The sequence below is a fragment of the Microplitis mediator genome, chromosome 7 (genome assembly GCF_029852145.1).
Source record: "Microplitis mediator isolate UGA2020A chromosome 7, iyMicMedi2.1, whole genome shotgun sequence".
Lineage (NCBI taxonomy): Eukaryota > Metazoa > Arthropoda > Insecta > Hymenoptera > Braconidae > Microplitis > Microplitis mediator.
In genome coordinates this window covers 16,123,548-16,145,752 of record NC_079975.1, presented here as the reverse complement: position 1 = coordinate 16,145,752, position 22,205 = coordinate 16,123,548, and the positions used below count along the sequence as shown (strand labels likewise).

Here is a 22,205-nt window from a genome sequence, read left to right as displayed (position 1 = left end):
TAAAAAAAAAAAAATTATTTTTGACAAAAAATAAAGTCAAATCGAAAATAAACCAAGTATGTAATGTCAATTAAAATCGTGGAAAACATTTTCATAAAATTTCAAAAAAAATTGAATAACAAACATTTTAATATACTTGGTGTGCTTATAAAATAGTGAAAAAAAGAACAACTTTTTATTTTATTCGAAATTAATTTTGCTTCAATGAATTTAACAACGCACACCAAGCAGATAGAAATTTTGTTATTCAATTTTTTTTTGAAAATCTATGAAAATGTTTTCCATGATTTTGAACTGTAATAGGTACTTGCTATTTTTTCGATTTGACTTTTTTTTTTGTGAAAAATAATTTTTTTTTTACTTTTAAACGTGTTTTTGTCGCGATTTATACAGAGAATCTGTGTTTGGTAGGATACATTTAATGTTCAATTTAATTTAAATGTTCTACTAGATGTCGCCCATAGATTTTCTCTCAGTTTGCAACAATAGGTGTGACGTTGAAAGTGATTAAATCCCAACTGTAAAAAAGAAACATGCTCACCAAAAAACCTGTCAGGGGACATCATCGTTGGGAAACAAATACATATTAAGTTTTATAGAATCTTCGGTTGTCACTTTTAACTAAATGAAAAAAAAAAACGGATAAAAACTACATTTGTGAACATCGATAGGGATCATAGAAGTCGGTCATTATTAGAATTATTTTTTTTTATTATTATATTAATATGATTATTAATTAAATATTTTTATCTATTTTACATTATAGAAGAAGTTATTAAGGTGTATACTTTCTTTTTCTTTGTTAGGGCGCAGGATCCCAAGCTACGATACTGATTGAAAAAAAACGATGGCCACACGTAGCACTTTCCTTTTCTAATAAGCAGCTAAACATGTTTCAATGCGCTTGGCTCAGTCTATACTTTGATGAGTAACTTGACTATCTGAGTTGTTTACGTACTTGTTGAGTATTTACTAATATATATATATATATACATATATTTTCTACGATATTGTTATTCAGTCATTGTGCATAGATAAGTATGAATAATTTATTTTTAATTATTATAACAATTATATTGTAAAACATTGATTAACAATAAATGAAATCACACGAAAAAAATTTTCATAAGTTTCGATACTTCAAAATGCCGAATCATACTTTTTTAGGTAGATATTACAGAAATCTATTTATTACATTTGCCTTCAAGGTGGATTTTTCAAATAAGTTTGTCATAATCTAACAGAAGTAGTCAAGGAGGTTCTAAAAAATACATTGCTTCAAAGATGCATACATGTATTGGACTATTTCAAATTAAGGAAGTATTTATTTTTCGAATAACATTGAAAAATCGAAAGGGTATCTTGAAATATGACAGCAGTTGAAAGGGCATAGCCAGATTAATAAGGAAATTCTGCCCCCATGGCTTTTTTGACTCAAACTTAGGGGGTCAATTTGGCGTCAAATGAAAATAATTTACCTCAATTTTTGGCTCTTTAACTCAAACGGTATTCGAGAATTAAAAAAAAAAAACTATTTGTTCGAAACTATTTTCATTTTTATAGTAAAATTCGGAATTAATCAATGATGATTTGTTCCCTAATTTTTACGAGTCCGAATTTTTTTAAGTGGTGGATCAATTAAAAAAAAATTAAAAACTCATTTTATTCTTAAAATCTTGCGTTTTAACAAACTTAAATTTTTTTTTTAGTTCAAATAAATACGTAGAAAATTTTTTTTATTGTAATTTATTTTTTTCTGTATCAAAGTTTAAAATATTTCCCAATAGTATACAAAAATATACGAGTATTAGGGTGTCGCAAAAAAAAACAAATAAATTTTTTTTCAACGTTTTATGGGCTCATAAGTTACTTTATATTATAAGAAAAATCCTTACCGAATTTCAGCCAGATAACTTTAACTTTGAGCTATCACAAAGGGAGGTCCCCTTTCCCATTTAAAATACACGCGAAAATTTTTCATTTTAGTTTTTTGTTATAAAGACTATGAAAAAAGAATTTTTTTTCAATTCCGCCTAGTATAATTTTATAGGGAATTAGATTCTCTAAAAAAGTACTTTTACATTATGTGCGTCAAACGAACTGGGAAAAAGTTACAGGGCTTCAAAGATCAACAAAAATTCAGTTTCATCAGAGTTAAATTACTTTTTTATTATTTTTCATTTTTGTTCTATAAAATTTTTTTTTTCACACTTTGAGAAGCACGTTCTTGTAGGAAATTGAATTTCCTACAAAAAGTATTTGATATCGTATATATGTCGAATGGATAAGAAAAAAGTTACAGGTCTCCAAGTGTCAACAAAAAATGAAAATCATTTTTTCGTTGACAGTTAAGTTCCAAAATTTAATATTTTTTAAACTTAACTTTTCGCTGACATTTCAAGCCCTACAACTTTATACTATTAGGAAATATTTTAAACTTTGATACAGAAAAAAATAAATTATAATAAAAAAAATTTTCTACGTATTTATTTGAACTAAAAAAAAAATTTAAGTTTGTTAAAACGCAAGATTTTAAGAATACAATGAGTTTTTAATTTTTTTTGAATTGATCCACCACTTCAAAAAATTCAAAATAATTCCTCAGTATAGAGGAGTATAAAAGACATTTTCTGACAAATTTTGGTGAGTGACATACTTCAAAAAGTCAAAAAAAAAATATTATAGTTTTCTTTTCTCCGTCAAAAATCGGCTTTCCGTTTGAGAATCACGATCATATGATTTTCTCATGTTTTGGAATCGTAATAATTAGGAAAAAAATCATCATTGATTAATTCCGAATTTTACTATAAAAATGAAAATAATTTCGAAAAAACAGTTTCTTTTAAATTCTCGAATACCGTTTGAGTTAAAGAGCTAAAAATTGAGGTAAATTATTTTCATTCGACACCAAATCGACCCCCTAAGTTTGAGTCAAAAAGTCCATGGGGGAAGAATTCCCATATTAACCCGACTATACCCTTTAAGCTCTTAATATAGATATTAAGAGATGGCTGTTTATAACAACGGCCCACAAAAAAAAAAGTAGTCAGTACTTGTGACTGGACCTATCATCTTTATGTATTTCGACGCGCTGAATCCGAATCTGGTCAATTTCGCCCGTACACCCTCAAAATTTTGAGTAAATTGCAAAAAACCATAAAAATCGTCAAAAATTCGCAGTTTTGGTAAGAAAAAAATTTATGGAACTATAGATCAAGCACGATTTTCGTGTATTTTGGTCCGCTGAATCCAAATCCAATGTTTATTTAACCATAAACCTTTTAAAATCGAAGTAAATTGCGAAAAACGCATGAAAATTGCGGAAAATAGCAAAAAATTGCAGTTATTGTTATAAAATAAGTTATATAGAGTGAGATTAATAGATCAATCATGATTTTTATGGATATATATATATATATATATATATATATATATATATATATATATATATATATATGTTAAGGTGTGTCATTTTAAGGCTATATTTTTTTTTCTGCTATACCGGAAAATCTGGTAGTATATAGAAAATAAAAAATTATGCTGTGGGCTAAAGGGTTTAAGTCCAATAGCGGCTTAGCTCATTAAAATATTCGATTTCCCATTTAAATAACACGGGAAATTTTTTTTCTTAACTTTAAGTGTTTTTAACTCGTGAACAAATGAATAGATCGAATTGACTAATACATATTTTCATAGGAAATTGAACGCCCTGCAAAAAAGGTCTCTTATCATTTTTTGATAAATCCATCTGTTCAAAAGTTATGGAACCTTGAAGTCAAGTTATCGTAAATTTCGAGATCTTATTACTTTTTCGGCGAAACTATCAGACTTATCACAAAGTATCATAGAATCTTTTTTGTGAACAATTTTATTTCCTACAAATTATTATGAGTAAAATTTTTTCGAATTCCGCATTGTTTTCTAGTTATTTTCATTTTAATTTCAAGCTTTTAAAAAAGTAGTGTTCTGATCGATTTCAATAGCTCGACATTGAAATGAAAATAACTAGAAAACAATGCGGAATTTAAAAAACTTTACTGATAATAATTTGTAGAGAATAAAATTGTCAACAAAAAAGATCCTACAACATATTATGGCAAGTCTGATAGTTTTGCCGGAAAAGTAAAAAGATCTCGAAATTTACTATAACTTGACTTCGAGCTGTAATAACTTTAGAACAGATGGATTGATCGAAAAATGATAAGACATCTGTTTTGTAGACCGTTTAATTTCCTACAAAAATATGTATGAATCAATTCGATCTATCAATTAATTCACGAGTTAAAAATACTCAAAGTTAAAAAAATAATTTTCCGTGTTATTTAAATGGGAAATCGAATTTTTGATGAGCTAAGTCACTATTGGACTTAAGCCCTTCAGCCCAGCGGCATAATTTTTTATTTTCTATGTACTACCAGATTTTCTGGTATAGCAGAAAAAAAAATATAGCCTTAAAATGACACACCCTAATATATATATATATATAAATATATATATTGTAGTGGTTGGTATCTTAAATTAATATCACTTATACACTACAATGATAACACACTTAAATTATAAATAACAACACCACAATTAACAGCAGTAAAGAAAGCAAGAGCAATATATAGTTTATTGAGTTACAATGTTTGCTGTTTAGTTGTCAATATATGACTGACTGACTTTAATCGCGCATCTATAAAACAAGAGAAGAAGGCATTTGTTTTCTAGCTATTCAAATATTTAAAAGATCAGTTTCACATTCGTTACACTACCCCCTTCTCAATAAAATTATCGTCCCGATAAAATTTGTGTTGGAAGAATCGAACTTAATTGAAATTAAAACTATTTACAATCTTCGTTCGATTCCGCTATGGTCCCAACACACCCTATCTATCACCCTACAGGGAAAAAAACACCATAGCCCAAAAACAACCCTGTAGGCTAACGCAAAGATAATAAAAAAATAAAAAAAAATAGTCTATAGATTAATTGAGCTAAGAATTGATAATAATAAAAAAATAAAATATTCTGCTAAGAAGTTAATCAGTGTTCGTGACTCTATTTTCTATTTAACGAATCAAAATAAATAAAATTAAAAATGTAACCCTCCTCTTGATTGAATGGACCTTCAATGGGAATGGGATCAGGTACGGGATGGGAACAGGAACTCCTTCCTCTCCTCCTTGAAGGACTAGGAATGGACTCCTTCTCTCCTTCCCCAATGAAATTGGAAATATTATCTGCACATAATAGAAAAAACAAAACGAGTATCTCCAACATTTTATTAAATTTCATATTCAAACATTTTTCATCATTACATTCTATCATTTATCAGTTGTTCATTATAAATTTTTAGTGTGATCAATTTGTTACTTTTCCGATCTTAACGCTCAATGTTCTACCGCTCGGTCCATTCAGCTCATATGCCGATATGTTATCTATAGCTAACATATCAATGATTACTGAATAATACACGTTGCAACGAATTTCAATTTTTCCCCCTAAAAGTTCCTCGGAAACTCTCCAGGGTATCCACCTATCTCCCAGAAGTCGTGCACTACTTAAGAGAAATGTTGACTATGCCAACTCCGGATGGATCCCAAAGCTCCAGTCAGGATACTATTGACCAATGATAAGTCCTAAGAATTCAAACTTTTGATTTGAGCTGAGCTCAATTAAACCAAAAGAAATATCCAGTCTCTCATCAAAGGTCCAAGAATCCCGGGAACCCCTTACAACGACTAATCGTTCAGGGTCCTCAGACGGACTTCCCTCAGCTAATAACCGAACTTAGAACATTCCAGTCCTTCTAGAATCCCGGGAATCCCTCGAACAACGTTACCACCGAGATCGTTCGGAGCCCTCAGCCAGACTTCTTTCAGAATCTCGGGAACTCTTCAACAACGTCTACAGTGTGGTTATTCAGGGTCCACTGTCAGATTTCTCCTGAGGACTATACCAGTCTTTAGCAGTCGTTCAGACATCTTCAATTCTATCAGTTTGCAAGATATCCTAGACTTACTAATTGACTACAGAATCCCGGGAACCCTTTACAACGTCTACACTGAGATCGTTCAGGGTCCCAGCCGGACTTCTCTTTTATTTTTCTTATTGATCACAGTACGGTGCAAGACGGTTTACATGCACGATTCTATATTATCCTTTGGGGATTTTTCTGATTCTATAAACTACGTTATTTAGCCTATTTTCAATTTCATAAGGACCCTCCCAATCGCATTGAAGTTTTGGAGATTTTCTTAATTATTTCCGTTAATATCGACTTTTCTTTTTTTTTTTAAATTTAACTCATGATAGTAATCTCAGCAGTTTCACAAAATTTTCATATTTATCCGTATAAAACTTATTCATTGACTTGATAAAATACTTGAGGTATTATATAGCCCAGATAAAAATTTTCAAATATTACTATCTATACAAAATCGTTTATCTATCGTTCTACATCATAGAATCATCAAATGTATCCGGTTTATTAATCATGTCAATCGATTACAAAACAAAAGAGCAGTTAGATGTCACGATATTTGTAGCTAATTTGTACTTTTTTTATTTTTTAAATTTTATCTAACTATAATTATTATTAAATAATGATACATCACCAAATTTATCCTTTCTCATTTGTAATTTGTCCACAAGTTCAATTTTAACTTCTTAATCAATTCTACGAAAATTTTTGCTGTCTTTACTTCTTCCCGCACTTTAACACAAATTAATAGAAATATTTTCACAACACTAATTCATTAATCCCGAACTTTTTTTTTTTTTTTTTTTTTTATACATAGTATATCACACAAATAAATTCAAATACGCACTTTGACACCGATTAAGACAAATATTTTCACAAAACTTAATTATTTAATCACTGAATTCGTTTAAATTATTACACGCACTTGGAATCTATATTATAAAATATATTCACAAATTTTAATTAATTCATCACCGTATTTATTTAAATTCACACGCGCACTTTATCACAAATTAAAAAAAAAACATGTTTTCACTAAACTCGTTTAATTGATCACTGAATTTACGTCTTTTTTTAATATCAAAAACACGATCGTTTCAAACTTTTGCCTTTCCCGTCGCGTCGCAATATGTTGACAGCTATTTTTATTTTATTTATATATATATATATATATTAGGGTGGTCCTTATTTTGGACATTTTCGAATTTCTATGCTCCCAGAGGCTTATGTAGTTCGAAATAAATGAAAAAAAATATTCTCCAAGTTTCAGGTCTCTATCTCAATTCTAACCGGTGCCGCACAGCGATGTATGTTTCCCGTTTGAATAACATGAGGTTTTTAGCATTGAACGATAAACGACATATATAAAAATGTATGTCTCATATATGCAGATTAGCCCGGATATATCCGGATATATATTTTTTTCGTATGGGAATTGTTCAAAAAATTTGAAACTCTATAGACTTTATCCTTATAGTAGTAGCTACTTCTCAGAATTTTTACAGATTTTTAGCTACTATGATTTTGGAGGTACAGCAAGATGAAAAGAAAGAAAAAAAAAATTTTTTTATTTCTTATCTAAAATTTTTTTTAATAACAACAAATCACTCTGCATCCTTATCAGGAGTTCTTACTTTTTTCCATTCTTGCACCCAAGTAAGTAAACGGCATATCTGTGTTGCACTAATACAGTAATCACGAACTTTGGCCGAATTTTGCTCACGAAAAAACGAATATTTACGAAAAATTTTTTAAGTTTATTATATTTATTTAAAAATAGATCCATTTTAGGAAAAATTGATTATAGCTATAAAGTTGTAAATAAATCACTATTTTGACCTTATAATACACAAAACTGAAAACTTTTAGTTTATTATTTATTGCTTAAAATAATTAATAAACTTAAAGGTGACTAATTTATTGAAGCAAGTATTACAAGAAATTTAATTTAGTTATATTACTTATTAAACGATAAAACAAAGCATATAATAAGATTAGTCACATAGATATACCGATCTCAGATATCGATTGAAAAAATCACTAGCAAAAAACGAACAATATTGCCTCATTGAGCGAAGAGCGCGTTAATTTTTCGGAAATATTCGTTTTTTCGTGAGCAAAACTCGGCCAAAGTTCCTGATTACTGTATTAGTGCAACACAGATATGCCGTTTACTTAGTCTAGTCGATAAGTTGAAAATGGTCAAAAATAGAGATACTGCTCTTAAAATTAGGTGAGATAGCTCATTGGATCCGGAATGTCGTCTAGAAAAATGTGCCAAAAGATTGTATTAGCACGTAAAAAATTGCAAAAGTTATAAACAAATTAAGATGAAAAAAAACAGGCTTTTCGTTTTTTGACAATATTTCATAAACTATTAATATTTAAGAAATCTAACAAAAAGATTTTTAAAGAGGAGGAAATTTCCAAAAAAACTCCAATCTCCCGGATTTCTATCTCCATTATTTATAATTTTAATTTAACGCAGAAAATGGGTCTCCGCGCGATATTCTTAAGTTGCGCGCGCTGCGTCAAAAGCGAGTACGACACATTAATTAATTTATTTAAGGTATTAAATATTTTTCTTTTAATTTTAAAAAATTATGGTGCATTCTGAACACTTTAAATAATTTATTCCCGTTGGAAATTTTACTTAAAGTTAATTTTTCAACAAGTTGAACGATTGTTAGCTAACAAAATTTTCTCGAACTTACGTCATCATTGTAAATGAGAAAAAATGTTTAAATAATTGTCGTATAAATTTTTCGCTTCGTGGAGCCTTTCTTACATACATACTCAACAAGATCACGCGATAAAAGTTAAAAAAATATTCATATTTTGTTTATAATAATTTTTGTACTTGAACAAAAACTGAAAAATCCAAGTAATGTTGCTAAAAAATTTTTTTTTTTTCTTAATCATCATATTATCGTTCTTTCATTAATACAAGATATCAATTGATTTGAAAAAAAAAATTTTTCCGTCATTTGTTGATAAATTGTTTATAAACAAATTGATTATTTTGATATTTTTAAAAAATTTTTTTTCACAAATTCATTCTATTATAAATATTATGATTTTTAAAAAACAAATTTTTCCTTAATAACAATTTTTAATTGTTTATAATCGTTTTTTTTTATATTTCGATGGTTTAAATAATTAGTTAAGAAATTTTTTTTTATCTAAAAATCATAATTGACAGTCCTCTATAAAGTAACAAAAACAATATATTTTTTCATCAACAATTTCATTGTTTATTAACTTACCAATTTGTTAGAAACAAATTTTCAACTTTGTTATATTTTTTTTCTGAATCTTACAAAATTTACAAATATGACCACATATAACAAAGTATAGAAAAAAATTTTTTTCAGTTTTTTATTGTACTTTTAAAAAATACATGTTACAAAAGTTGCAGCGGCTGCTTCATTTGTCTACTAAAAAACTAATATAACTTTTAAACTATCAGAGATACGAAAATAAACATTCTTGCCGATTTTATAAAGGGTTAAACGATCTTTCAAATAAGCTGTTATAAAAATTTTTAGTCATTGCTAATCTTCTGTTATGTGCATTTGTTTATAAAAACTAATATTTTTCTCGATGCTTGTCGAACTCTCGTGATTTCTAACTAGTGAGAGAATCGTAAAACAGAAAAAACGGCATTTAACTTTTTAAAAAATGCATGACAATAGATTAGCAATGACTAAAAATTTTTATAACAGCTTATTTAGCAGATCGTTTAACCCTTTATAAAATCGGCAAGAATGTTTATTTTCATATCTCTAATAGTTTAAAAGTTATATTAGTTTGTTTAGTAGACAAATGAAGCAGCCGCTGCAACTTTTGTAGCACGTATTTTTTAAAAGTACAATAAAAAATTGAAAAAAATTTTTTTCTATACTTTGTTATATGTGGTCGTATTTGTAAATTTTATAAGATTAAAAAAAAAAAATATAACAAAGTTGAAAATTTGTTTCTAACAAATTAGTAAGTTAATAAACAATGAAATTGTTGATAAAAAAATATTTTTTTTTTGTTACTTTATAGAGGACTGTCAATTATGATTTTAAGATAAACAAAAATTTCTTAACTAATTATTTAAACCATCGAAATATAAAAAAAACGATTATAAACAATTAAAAATTGTTATTAAGGAAAAATTTGTTTTTTAAAAATCATAATATTTGTAATAGAATGAATTTGTGAAAAAAATTTTTTAAAAATATCAAAATAATCAATTTGTTAATAAACAATTTATCAACAAATGACGGAAAAATTTTTTTTTTCAAATCAATTGATATCTTGTATTAATGAAAGAGCGATAATATGATGATTAAGAAAAAAAAAATTTTTTCAGCAACATTACTTGTGTTATGTCCGGATTTAATTAATTAATAATAATTAATTATTGGAAATGGTCGCGTGGGCCTCAAGTGGGAGGCACCGGGCAAACAGGGTGATTTTCCTAGAGAATTAGCTCTAGGTTTTATTTTTATTGTGAGAACTCGAACGATAAACCCCGCAGGGGCCTCTCTGTGTATTCGATGCAGAATTTGGATTTTATATGTTAGAGAAATTGGTAATTTTCACCTACCTTTTCGTTGTTCTCTGCTTACTTGCAAGTTGGTCTTTGTAACCTTTGGACTGCAAACTCCTGGGTACGGCTTCTGTTGGTCCCTGATCGAAAGATGAATTGGCTCAGGAAAAAAGGATGCGGTTCTTAATATTAGAAATAATCTAATATGCAGGTTTCCCAATGATAGATGTTTATTGAAATATTTCCCTATGGGCTCGCCGTACTCAGTTCACAAGATGTTAAATCGATCTTAACACTAAGGTTCTTTTCTGTCACTTAACTCTCTAGGATTTACACTTAACTCTTAACTTAACTTATAGATTTGCACTTGGAATTTGTTGAGTCTTTAGCTCATATGAGTTCGGTATGAATCCCCGACTCCAGCAATTCACTCGGACGAGAATCGCTGTTTATACACTTAACAATTATTGTAAAAATCACCCACGCCTCCTCGTGTTTACGCGAGCGGTACTTCCCGTGTGGTGATTTTTGGAAAAGAAAATATAATTTGAAAAGAGAATTTCGAATTGAAATTTTAACGGTAACAAGCAACTTGCCACGCCTCCTCGAGTGCAATATCGAGACGATCTTCCCGTGGGATTTTATAGTATACTTGACTGTTTAGATTTATTTAACGAATATGAACTAAGCGGTTTTAAGAGAAATAGAAAATAGAAAAGAGGGTTGCCTAAACGTAACACGGTTTAGAACTCACGCGGGCCAGCAAGGAAGATACATTAACTTCTCAAGCGTCATAGGCTGCCGCACCTTGGTGTTCGTTGTTTTTATCACCTCGGTTCGCGGTTCTGGAGGGAATCATTTAGAATATATAATTGGATGAATTTAGAATACAGTCAAGTGTAATTCCGTGATTGGAGGAATCGTTGACGACGTGCAACGAGGTGTTGGCCGAAGTTGCTATCCCTAAAATTGTTAACGCTGCACTTTGCAGCGAGCGCGGCAAAGAGGCCCCTTTAAATATACGGCAAGCCGGATATAACACTTGGATTTTTCAGTTTTTGTTCAAGTACAAAAATTATTATAAACAAAGTATGAAAATTTTTTTTTACCTTTTATCACGTGATCTTGTTGAGTATGTATGTAAGAAAGGCTCCACGAAGCGAAAAATTTATACGACAATTATTTAAATATTTTTTCTCATTTACAATGAAGACGTAAGTTCGAGAAAATTTTGTTAGCTAACAATCGTTCAACTTGTTGAAAAATTAACTTTAAGTAAAATTTCCAACGGGAATAAATTATTTAAAGTGTTCAGAATGCACCATAATTTTTTAAAATTAAAAGAAAAATATTTAATACCTTAAATAAATTAATTAATGTGTCGTACTCGCTTTTGACGCAGCGCGCGCAACTTAAGAATATCGCGCGGAGACCCATTTTCTGCGTTAAATTAAAATTATAAATAATGGAGATAGAAATCCGGGAGATTGGAGTTTTTTTTGGAAATTTCCTCCTCTTTAAGAATCCTTTTGTTAGATTTCTTAAATATTAATAGTTTATGAAATATTGGCAAAAAACGAAAAGCCTGTTTTTTTTCATCTTAATTTCTTTATAACTTTTGAAATTTTTTACGTGCTAATACAATCTTTTGGCACATTTTTCTAGACGTCATTCCGGATCCAATGAGCTATCTCACCTAATTTTAAGAGCAGTATCTCTATTTTCGACCATTTCCAACTTATCGACTAGACTAACTTACTTGGGTGCGAGAATGGAAAAAAATAAGAACTTCTGATAAGGATGCAGAGTGATTTGTTGTTATTTAAAAAAAATTTTAGATAAGAAATAAAAAAAATTTTATTTTTCTTTCTTTTCATCTTGCTGTACCTCCAAAATCATAGTAGCTAAAAATCTTTAAAAATTCTACGAAGCAGCTACTACTATAAGGATAAAGTCTACGGAGTTTCAAATTTTTTGAACAATTGCTTTGGCCGGAATCAAAAATCAATCGTTCAATGCAAAAAACCCCATATTCAAACCGGAAACTTACATCGCTGTGCGGCATGGGTTAAAATTGAGATAGAGACCTGAAACTTGGAGAATATTTTTTTTTATTTATTTCGAACTACATAAGCCTCTGGGAGCATAGAAATTCGAAAATGTCCAAAATAAGGACCACCCTAATATATATATATATATTAGGGTGTCCCAAAAAAAAAAAAATATTTTTTTTTTAACGTCTCATGGGCTCAAAAGTTACTTCATATCATAAAAAGAGTCCTCACAAAATTTCAGCCAGATATCTTAAAAAGTAAGCTGTCACGAAGGGGGGTCCCCTTTTCCATTTAAAACACACGCGAAAATTTTTTATTCTAGTTTTTCGCTATTAAGATTATGAAAAAAATTTATTTTTTAAATTTCGCCCAGTATGATTTTATAGGAAATTAAATTTTCTACAAAAAAGTGCTGATGCATTATGTACGTCAAATGAACTGGGATAAAGTTACGGGGCTTCAAAAATCAACAAATATTTAGTTTACTCAGAGTTCAATTTTTTTTTATTATTTTTCATTTTTATTGCATCAAAAAACTTTTTTTCAAACTTTAACGAGCACGCTCTTGTAGAAAATTTAATTTCCTACAAAAAGTATCTGATATCATATTCACGTCAAATGAATGAGAAAAAAGTTACAGGGCTTTAAATGTCACCGAAAAGTGAAGTTTCAAAAATATTAATTTTTTGAACTAAAATGTCAACGGAAAGTGAATTTCATTTTTCGTTGACATTTAAAGCCCTGTAACTTTTTTCTCATTCATTTGACGTATATATGATATTCGATTCTTTTTGTAGGAAATTAAATTTTCTACAAGAGCGTGCTCGTTAAAGTTTGAAAAAAAGTTTTTTGATGCAATAAAAATGGAAAATAATAAAAAAAAATTTAACACTGAGTAAACTAAATTTATGTTGATTTTTGAAGACCGGTAACTTTTTCCCAGCTCGTTTGACGTACATAATGCATCAACACTTTTTTGTAGAAAATTTAATTTCCTACAAATTCATTTTAGGCAGATTATAAAAAAAAAATATTTTTTTTTTTTTTTTGGGACACCCTAATATATATATTAGGGTGAGCCAAAAAAACCAACCTATCAAATTTACGTCTTAAAAAGGACCTATATATCGAGAAAAAAATTCTCCTATTGGGCAACATTTTTTGCTCAATTTTAAATGGTGTCGGTAGCCATTTGAAATTTCCCATTTAAATAACATGCAAAAAAATTTTTTTTGATTAAAAACATTATAACTTATGAAACATGTGAGATAAAAATTCGGTTGTAGAATATTCTTGTAGGGCATTAAATTTCTTTAAAGAAAGTCCTAAGAGTCGAATGCGTAAACTTGATATTTCGTGTACTAACAGGCTATGAAAGTCTAGAGTAAACAGAATCACACAAATTTAAGGCTTTATTTGGATTTTCCAAATACTTTTCTTTTATTGTGATCGATAACAAAATATTATTTGTTACAACGTGGATACTGTTGGTGATTTCATTGCACTACATGTAGAACAAATTTTCAGTATTGATATTTTTAATAATAAAGCCTTAAATTTGTATAATTCTGTTTATTCTAGACTTTGATGGCCTGTTAGTATACGAAATATCAAGTTTACAAATTTGACTCCCAGGACTTTCTTTTAAGAAATTTAATGCCCTACAAGAATATTCCAGAGCCGAATTTTTGTCTCACATGGTTCAAAAGTTATTATATTTTTTATAAAAGAAAATTTTTTTGCATGTTATTTAAAGGGGAAATTTCAAATGGGTACCGACACCTTTTAAAATTGAGCTAAAAATTTTGCCCAATGGGAGAATTTTCTCCTCGATATGTAGGTCCTTTTTAAGATGTAAGTTCGATAGGTTGGTTTTTTTGGCTCACCCTAATATATATATATATATATATATATATATTGTAACATGATGAAAATTCGACATCGACCCGAGGTTTGAAATTATTTGAATAAAATAAATAGTTATCCGGTGAGCCAATTGTGGTGACACCTATGAGCAAAAATTCCAACTTTGACCGAGCAATCGATCCGACGTCTTGATTGAAACGAGAGATCCGGGATAGACGCCGAACTGAACGGCCACGTTTGTTTATTTGAACAATTCGACCCGACCAAACGACCAATTTCGATTCCGACGTATGAACAATTTGAATTACGACTTTTAAGACCAATCCGAGTTTGATCAACGAACAATAAATCACGACAATTAATTTCGACCGACAAAAAATCCGATTACGTGAACAAGTGAACAAGCCGAAGCATTGGCGCGAATCTGAACAACGTGCATGTTGCGTAATCACAACTACATTCAAATTTGAATGTAGTTGAACTTCCGGCAAATAGAGGCAGCACCTACTGGGGCCTAGTGTCTATCTATTCAAACTTGACTTGCGCTGTGCGACGCATGCGCATGGATTTTTCCTGCCTCGTGGCAAGAAGACCGACGCCATTATCTATTCGTTTTATACATTTTCAAGTGTCACCACGTGTTTTGTATAATCTATTCAAATTGCGCTCATCTCGAGTTAATTATTAAAAGTAATCAATCAAAAGCAATAAGTGATCAGTAAGCTTTATAAAATTATAATTATTTTTATAATTGCGAGCTCCAGAGTTCATAAAATAAATAATAAACAACATCAAGAAATCCAGTGCTCTACAACCTGTTCCTGAGGAGGTTATTTTCAACGGAGAATCGTACAGGTGCTTAATTTCTACCTTATAAATTAATTAAAGTGTTCATCAAAACAAAGGACTCTGTTTTATTATTTATTTGAATATTATTATGCTCAATTTCTTAATTAAACTCAAAGTTAATTCCTTCGCTCAGTAGCCTCTGCAATCATGCTACCACGTGTTCAACAAATAAATGAGAATCAGTGTAATTTATTATGAGCTCATTAAATTCAATTCAATTAAGTGATCTTTACTATTAAAACTCAATAACTAAATTATTTATGTATTCAGTGCTATTAAAAATAGTAATTTATGTGATCAGTAATTTTCTTCGCTCAGTAACCTCTGACATCATGTTACTTATTATCATGACATTTTCGCATTCAACTCAGTGTTCAATTAAACTCACCTTGATTATTTTTAATTCATTATTTACTCGAGCTTAACTCAATAATTGTATTCAATTATTCAAGTATTATGAGCTCAGACATTTAACAGTATTTATAAATTAAATAAACTATTTAATTTGCAACCTAGTGATATTTTGTGCTGTGACAAATAAAAATATTTTTATATTTTCAAATATGCGTATTTTTCAAACATCCCAACCACCAACCAGTCCTGGCATGTCTTTATTTAATTATTATTACAACAGTGTACAACCGATTTGTTAATGAACAAGTGAAGTGCGACAATAATTAATTAATGAAATAATTAATTACGTGTAATCGGTATGATGCAATTTAACGCGTTACCGAAATAAAATATTATTTTATATTTTATTTTATTTCATCGAGCAATTCTGAGAATTACGGATTATCCGTGTCTCATTCGTACGGCAGTAGAGTCTTTCCATTTACAATACTCTGACGTCATTCGTCAAGTATTCTTTGTGAAAAATAAAATAAGTTTATTTTATTTCGACAACCGAATGTGTTTTCTCCGAGCAATGGACTAATTGTGTTTTTCGATCAACTACGATTTTTTTTTGTGTTGTTTATATCAAGTCAAGCCGACAACAGCAGTTTCAATTTTGTTTGTAACCGATTATTTTTGTGATACCGATCAATTATTTGGGTTTAATATACGACTACTTATTGTGTTTAATTCTGATAATTATTTAATCGTAATCTTAAGTGCCTGACCTTTCCCCGATCCGCCACCCTGAGCCGAGTTAGTTAGTTTTGATAATTGTTTATTTGGTGATTATAAAATCACCTGGCGCCCAACTTAATAATATTGAACAAGGTTGCCAAAAATCGTAATGTATTCGGACTTCACTCGGTAGGTCCCCAGTGGTGAAAAACCCGTTACAATATATATATATATATATATATATATATATATATATATATATATATATATATATATATATATATATATATATATATATGGGTCATTCCACCAAAAAAAATTATTTTTACGGGGCAACCCTCGTCGATTTGGTTTAACCTTTGTGGAGTCGTTCTATATATTAAAAAAAAAATTCGCTGAAAATTTGAGCCTTTTACATGCAGCTGTTTCAAAGTTATGATTTTTTGAATTTTTTAAAAAGTTTTGTTTTCAACTTTTTCATTAATTTTTTTAAAGGAAAAAATTTTTTTAAAAAAATTAGCACATAACAGTTTTTTGTAGGAAAAATTCTCAGCTTTCCAATAAAAATATCCATTTTTTATTTTATGTTACAGAAGACCTTTTAAAATTCGATTAAAGGGGAAAAAACGATTTATATGACTGTGCGGCGCTTGATACATCTAATTTGCTATTTTTTTCTGAAAGCTGAGACTTTTTCCCACACTATACGTAATTTTCACGATGTGCATATTTTTTGTTTAAACATAATCAATAATTATTTAAATGCAAGTCATTGATCCCTCGCAGATTTGAATCACGGTGGGAACACCGTGAAAGTGTAAACATCGTGGATCCACTGTGGTTACACGGTGGGTTTGTTCCATTTCACCACCGGGTATACACAGTGTATCCACCACTGTGATTACGCGGTGTATCCACCGTGATTACGCGGTGGCTTGACCACTGTCTATACACGGTGTTCCCACTGTGATTACGCGGTGTATCCACCGTGATTCCACGGTGGCTTTGTGCTATTTCACCACCGTATTTCCACGGTGTATCCACCGCGTAATCACAGTGGAAACACCGTGTATACACGGTGGTCAAACCACCGTGTAATCACGGTGGATACACCGCGTAATCACAGTGGTAAAATGGAACAAACCCACCGTGTTTCCACCGTGATTCAAATCTGCGAGGGATTTTATGGTTTTAACAAACTGTAATAGTTTATTGTGTGACAAGAGATGAAACAAAACGATGTCAGACGAGAGTAAAGTAGGCTGCCCGAGCCATAGGCAAAAGCTGACATTAACTGCAATGAAGTCGTGTTTCATCTCGTGTTACACACTATTTTTTTTATGATTACCTGCATTGAAAATTATTTTCAGTGTCAGCAGCCAGTTAGAATCAAGTTAATTTAAGACCAATGGTGTGATCAACCATTGGTGTACGCGTAACTTATGATTTGCAATTTATAATTAAACAGAAACCATAAATACTATTTATTATGTACACAAATTTTTATAAAACTTGATTACAAAGTCAGAACTGTCATTAACGCAGATGATATCAATAGTCTGAAATCACTATTGAACAAAACACAAAAATCAAAGTTAAAATTACTAATTCCTACACTTGAAACATTGATCCTGTATAATGAAAAATGGTTTTATAATTTTTGTTTTCAGAGCTTTACTGCAGATACATACCAGAAAACATATCCTCACACCCCACAATTTATATATCCGGACTATTCAAAATTTTACCAGCGTTGATTTCACTGTTATAACCAACCCTTATTAAAAGAAACGACTTAAAACGATTGGAAAAAAAATTTTAAATACTTTTTAATGCTTTTGAATACTTTTGAATCACCTTTTTTATGGGCATTTAACATTACAAATCGTTTCGAATCGATTCGTTTAATCAGGAAATGATGACTTTTTATAGAAAATAAATGTTTTAGACGTACGATACTTGGAGTCAAATACGGTGAAAGAAACACAAGCAGTGCACCCTATCTCACCTATTGTTGATAGCTTAGAAAATATTTGTGTTAAAAATGTATTAACATCCTCAAAAAAAATAATAATTAAAGTTTTTTTAACATAGAGAGTTTATATTTTATTGAATTTTGTTCAAACAAAAAATATGCACATCGTGAAAATTACAAATAGTATGAGAAAAAGTCTCAGCTTTCTGAAAAAAATATCAAATTAGATGTATCAAGCGCCGCACAGTTATAAAAATCGTTTTTTCCTCTTTAATCGAATTTTAAAAGGTCTTCTGTAACATAAAATAAAAAATGGATATTTTTATTGGAAAGCTGAGAATTTTTTCTACAAAAAACTGTTATGTGCTAATTTTTTTAAAAAAATTTTTTCCTTCAAAAAAATTAATGAAAAAGTTGAAAATAAAAATTTTTAAAAAATTCAAAAAATCATAACTTTGAAACAGCTGCATATAAAAGGCTCAAATTTTCAGCGAATTTTTTTTTAATATATAGAACGACTCCACAAAGTTTGAACCAAATCGACGAAGGTCGCCCCGTAAAAATAATTTTATTTGGTGGAATGACCCATATATGTGTGTTCTAAGAAGCAATTATAAAAGAAGTGTAGTAATTGGATAAGAACTAATAATTATTATCTCTAATAAAAGTTATGATTAGTTCATAATAATGTTTTTGGCAACTTAAGTTGACTAATTGTACGTTGCACTGTATTATCAATATATAAGAGAAACTGTAAATAATTTATGTATAATTGTTATATACTATGTACTCGTTCTAAGCACAGGTGTAATTGCACCTCTTGAGAATTTGTTTTTTTATACCAGTCATAAATAAATAAATAAATAAACAAATATATATATATATATATATATATATATATATATATATATATATATATATATATATATATATATATGTCGGAAAGTCATTACAAGCTTGGGCGTTATCCTAAGTATTGGTCTCAATATTGATATCTCTCAATTTTATTTAAAATGTAAACGAATTATAATTATGCAACACAGTGATTTAATATTAAAAGTATTGTTCACGAATAATGATCCTTCGACAAATAATATAATGAAGATAGTGGCGCACAAATATCAAAATACACTAAATACTAATTAATGCAATAATTGATTACAAAGGAAATTATAATAATTGTAATACACGACAGTCTCATGATATTCAAATAAAACCCGATCGAATAATTTACAAATACTACGGCAAACTAGGCTCGAGAACGAATCCACGGTCGACAGGACAACTTGAACTCGCACAACGAATGCTCAATCAGAACTGACCGACTCAACTAGTCCAAAAAACTCTGTACTCTTCATTAGAAACCTTTTAGTCAAAATGTTCAAAGAAGGACAACAATCTTATTATCTTACTATCTTGTCCTCTGTGTCTTACTATATCCATCCTGTGACCGTGGCTACGTTTGGTGAACAGATGTCACAGCGAGCCTAAGCCTCCCGTAGTAAACATAATCTACTTAAGTTGTAAACAACTAGAGCTTAAATTTTATTTAATTGTTACTGTAAAAAACTAGTCTCGACTGTTAGGAATTTCCCGTCCAATTGGAAAACCCCATTTTATTCTTTCATCTCCGACACGGCTATCCTGACGATCACGCATCCTCGAGTGAATCTAAAACGTTTATTTTAAATCACATATAAATTCCTTGTATTTACTACTATTTACAATGCAACATAATTTACAGATTTTTTTTTTATTTCATTATCCAGTTCAGAAATCCATAGTAGTGTTAAAAGCTTTCAGCAGTATTTCATTAAGATTATATTTTATTTTACTATACGATCTCTTAAGTATGCCTTTCATAATTCCCTTGAGCAGTCGTTTCACCATGTTCGTATTTTCGTCCACCATAGATTCTCACACTCAATGACCCCTGTATGCCACGTGCAGTCCGATACTACCATAGTTGTCATAACTAGGTACACTTTTTCAAGCCCCCGCCACACTATCAACTGCCACAGTATGATACGTGTAGTGCGACTTCCAGAAATTCCAGACTCCCGCCACTTCACCAGTTGCCCATCGCCCCCTGATCAAACCACTCCTGGTTTGCAGATACGACCTACAACCTGGCGCAAGTAGTGCGACCATTTTCTGTCCAATATTGCCATAGCCACAACTATGCAATCTTTTATCCAAGCCCCCGCCATACTATCAACAGCCACTGTATGATACGTATGGTGCAACTTCTCAAAAACTTCAGACCCCCGCCACTTCACCAGATGCCCATCGCCCCCTGATCAAACCACTTCCGGTTTGCAGTTACGACCTACATCCTGGTGCAAGTGGTGCGATCTTTTTTTCTGTCATTAGTGCTTGACCTTTCCCCTGGTGGCTCAAGACTCTGCCTTAGAGTCTCTTTCATCAACACTCCCATCTGAAACATCCAACTCGCTAGGAATATGACTTTCCGGCATTTTCCTTAAGTTCTCATGACTATATTTGTAAGTTCTATTACAGCTTAAAGATTTTAAAGTATACCGATCATTATCGAGAACTTTTAGTACCACGAATGGACCTCTGAACTTTGGATCAAGCTTAATTTGATTTCTTTCTTCGTTTTTAATTAAAACAAAATCACCCAACTTGAATCTAATTACCTTTGCTTTATTCTTATCAAATCTAGACTTATCATATTTAGCATTCTTTTCTATATTTTCAATCGCATCTTGTCTTACATCAGAGATATCGACTTCTTTTTCATTATCATCGACTATTAACCCAAACGGTCGCGCTACTCTACCAATTAACAATTCTAGTGAACTAGCTTTAGTGACACGATTGGTAGTGCCATGAGCGCCCGTTTGTTTCAACTGTAGTAAACATATTGTTAAGAGTACTCTTTACTTGTTCAACCTGACCATTCGCCCTACTGGCCCCCGTTGCTTTTAAGTGTAATTTAAAATTTTGAGAGGTACAAAAATCTTGGAACTCTTTGCCGGTAAAACATCTACCTTGATCTGCTATTACACGAGTGGGTGGACCAAACAAGGATACAGCGCGATTTAAAGCTTTGATAGTATTTGCTGTATCTACTTTTCGAGTATGCCCGGAAAAATAAACTTTGAAAATTAGTGTCTAAAATCATAACCCGGAACCTGGGTGTCGGCATAGGGAATCCTAACATTCCTGTAAAATATTAACTTAAAAACTACATTAAATATTTAGTTTGCTGGATCGGGATGGTGAAAGAAATAAAAATTCACTTATTTAGTGAATTGTCCATATTTAATAAAAATAAATCACAGATAATAGCATAGAGTACAGAGTCGATCACGAGTGTTATTAGAGCACTTATTGAACATTATTCGATTGCATTTGAGTTTAATTGAGTTTTATATAAATTGCATGCACCGTACACATGAACATTATATTATATACATATAGAGCGTAGTTGAAGATCGAGTTTGTTGAGTTTAATGAATACGAGTTTATAAATTTACACGGCACCATACACGTGAATTAATTTTACACAAAGAGCGCAATAAAGAATAAATTATTAACAATTAATGATTTACAACTATCATCAATAGTTCGAGTATACATTTTTGTCACAATTAAATTTAATTCGCGACACAGAGTACGAGTAAGAAGAGAAAAATATAAGAAGCGTAACGAGCCGAGTCTGAACGTATAATAATTACTTTGCAGTCACAAATAAAATTTGATATTGATTTTTGAGATTAAGATTACTGGATGACTGAATGATGACATCAGTCACACCAGTTGACATCGTGTCCAAGTAAATAATTAATCGATGAGTAATGAAAGTGAATGTAATTAAGAATAATTATTTGTGGCTGCAAAGTCACGTGATTG

The 22,205-nt window shown here is 30.3% G+C and overlaps 1 protein-coding gene across 1 annotated transcript in view; it reads left to right on the top strand.

Annotated features, from left to right (window-relative positions):
• Positions 1-881: 881 nt before the first annotated feature.
• LOC130672204 (peroxisomal acyl-coenzyme A oxidase 3-like) overlaps positions 882-22,205 on the top strand; it is a 169,910-nt gene continuing 148,586 nt past the window's right edge. Inside the window, exon 1 of the mRNA XM_057476614.1 lies at positions 882-1,038. The gene's annotated coding sequence lies outside the window, so the exon portion shown is untranslated. The remainder of the gene's footprint in view (positions 1,039-22,205) is intronic.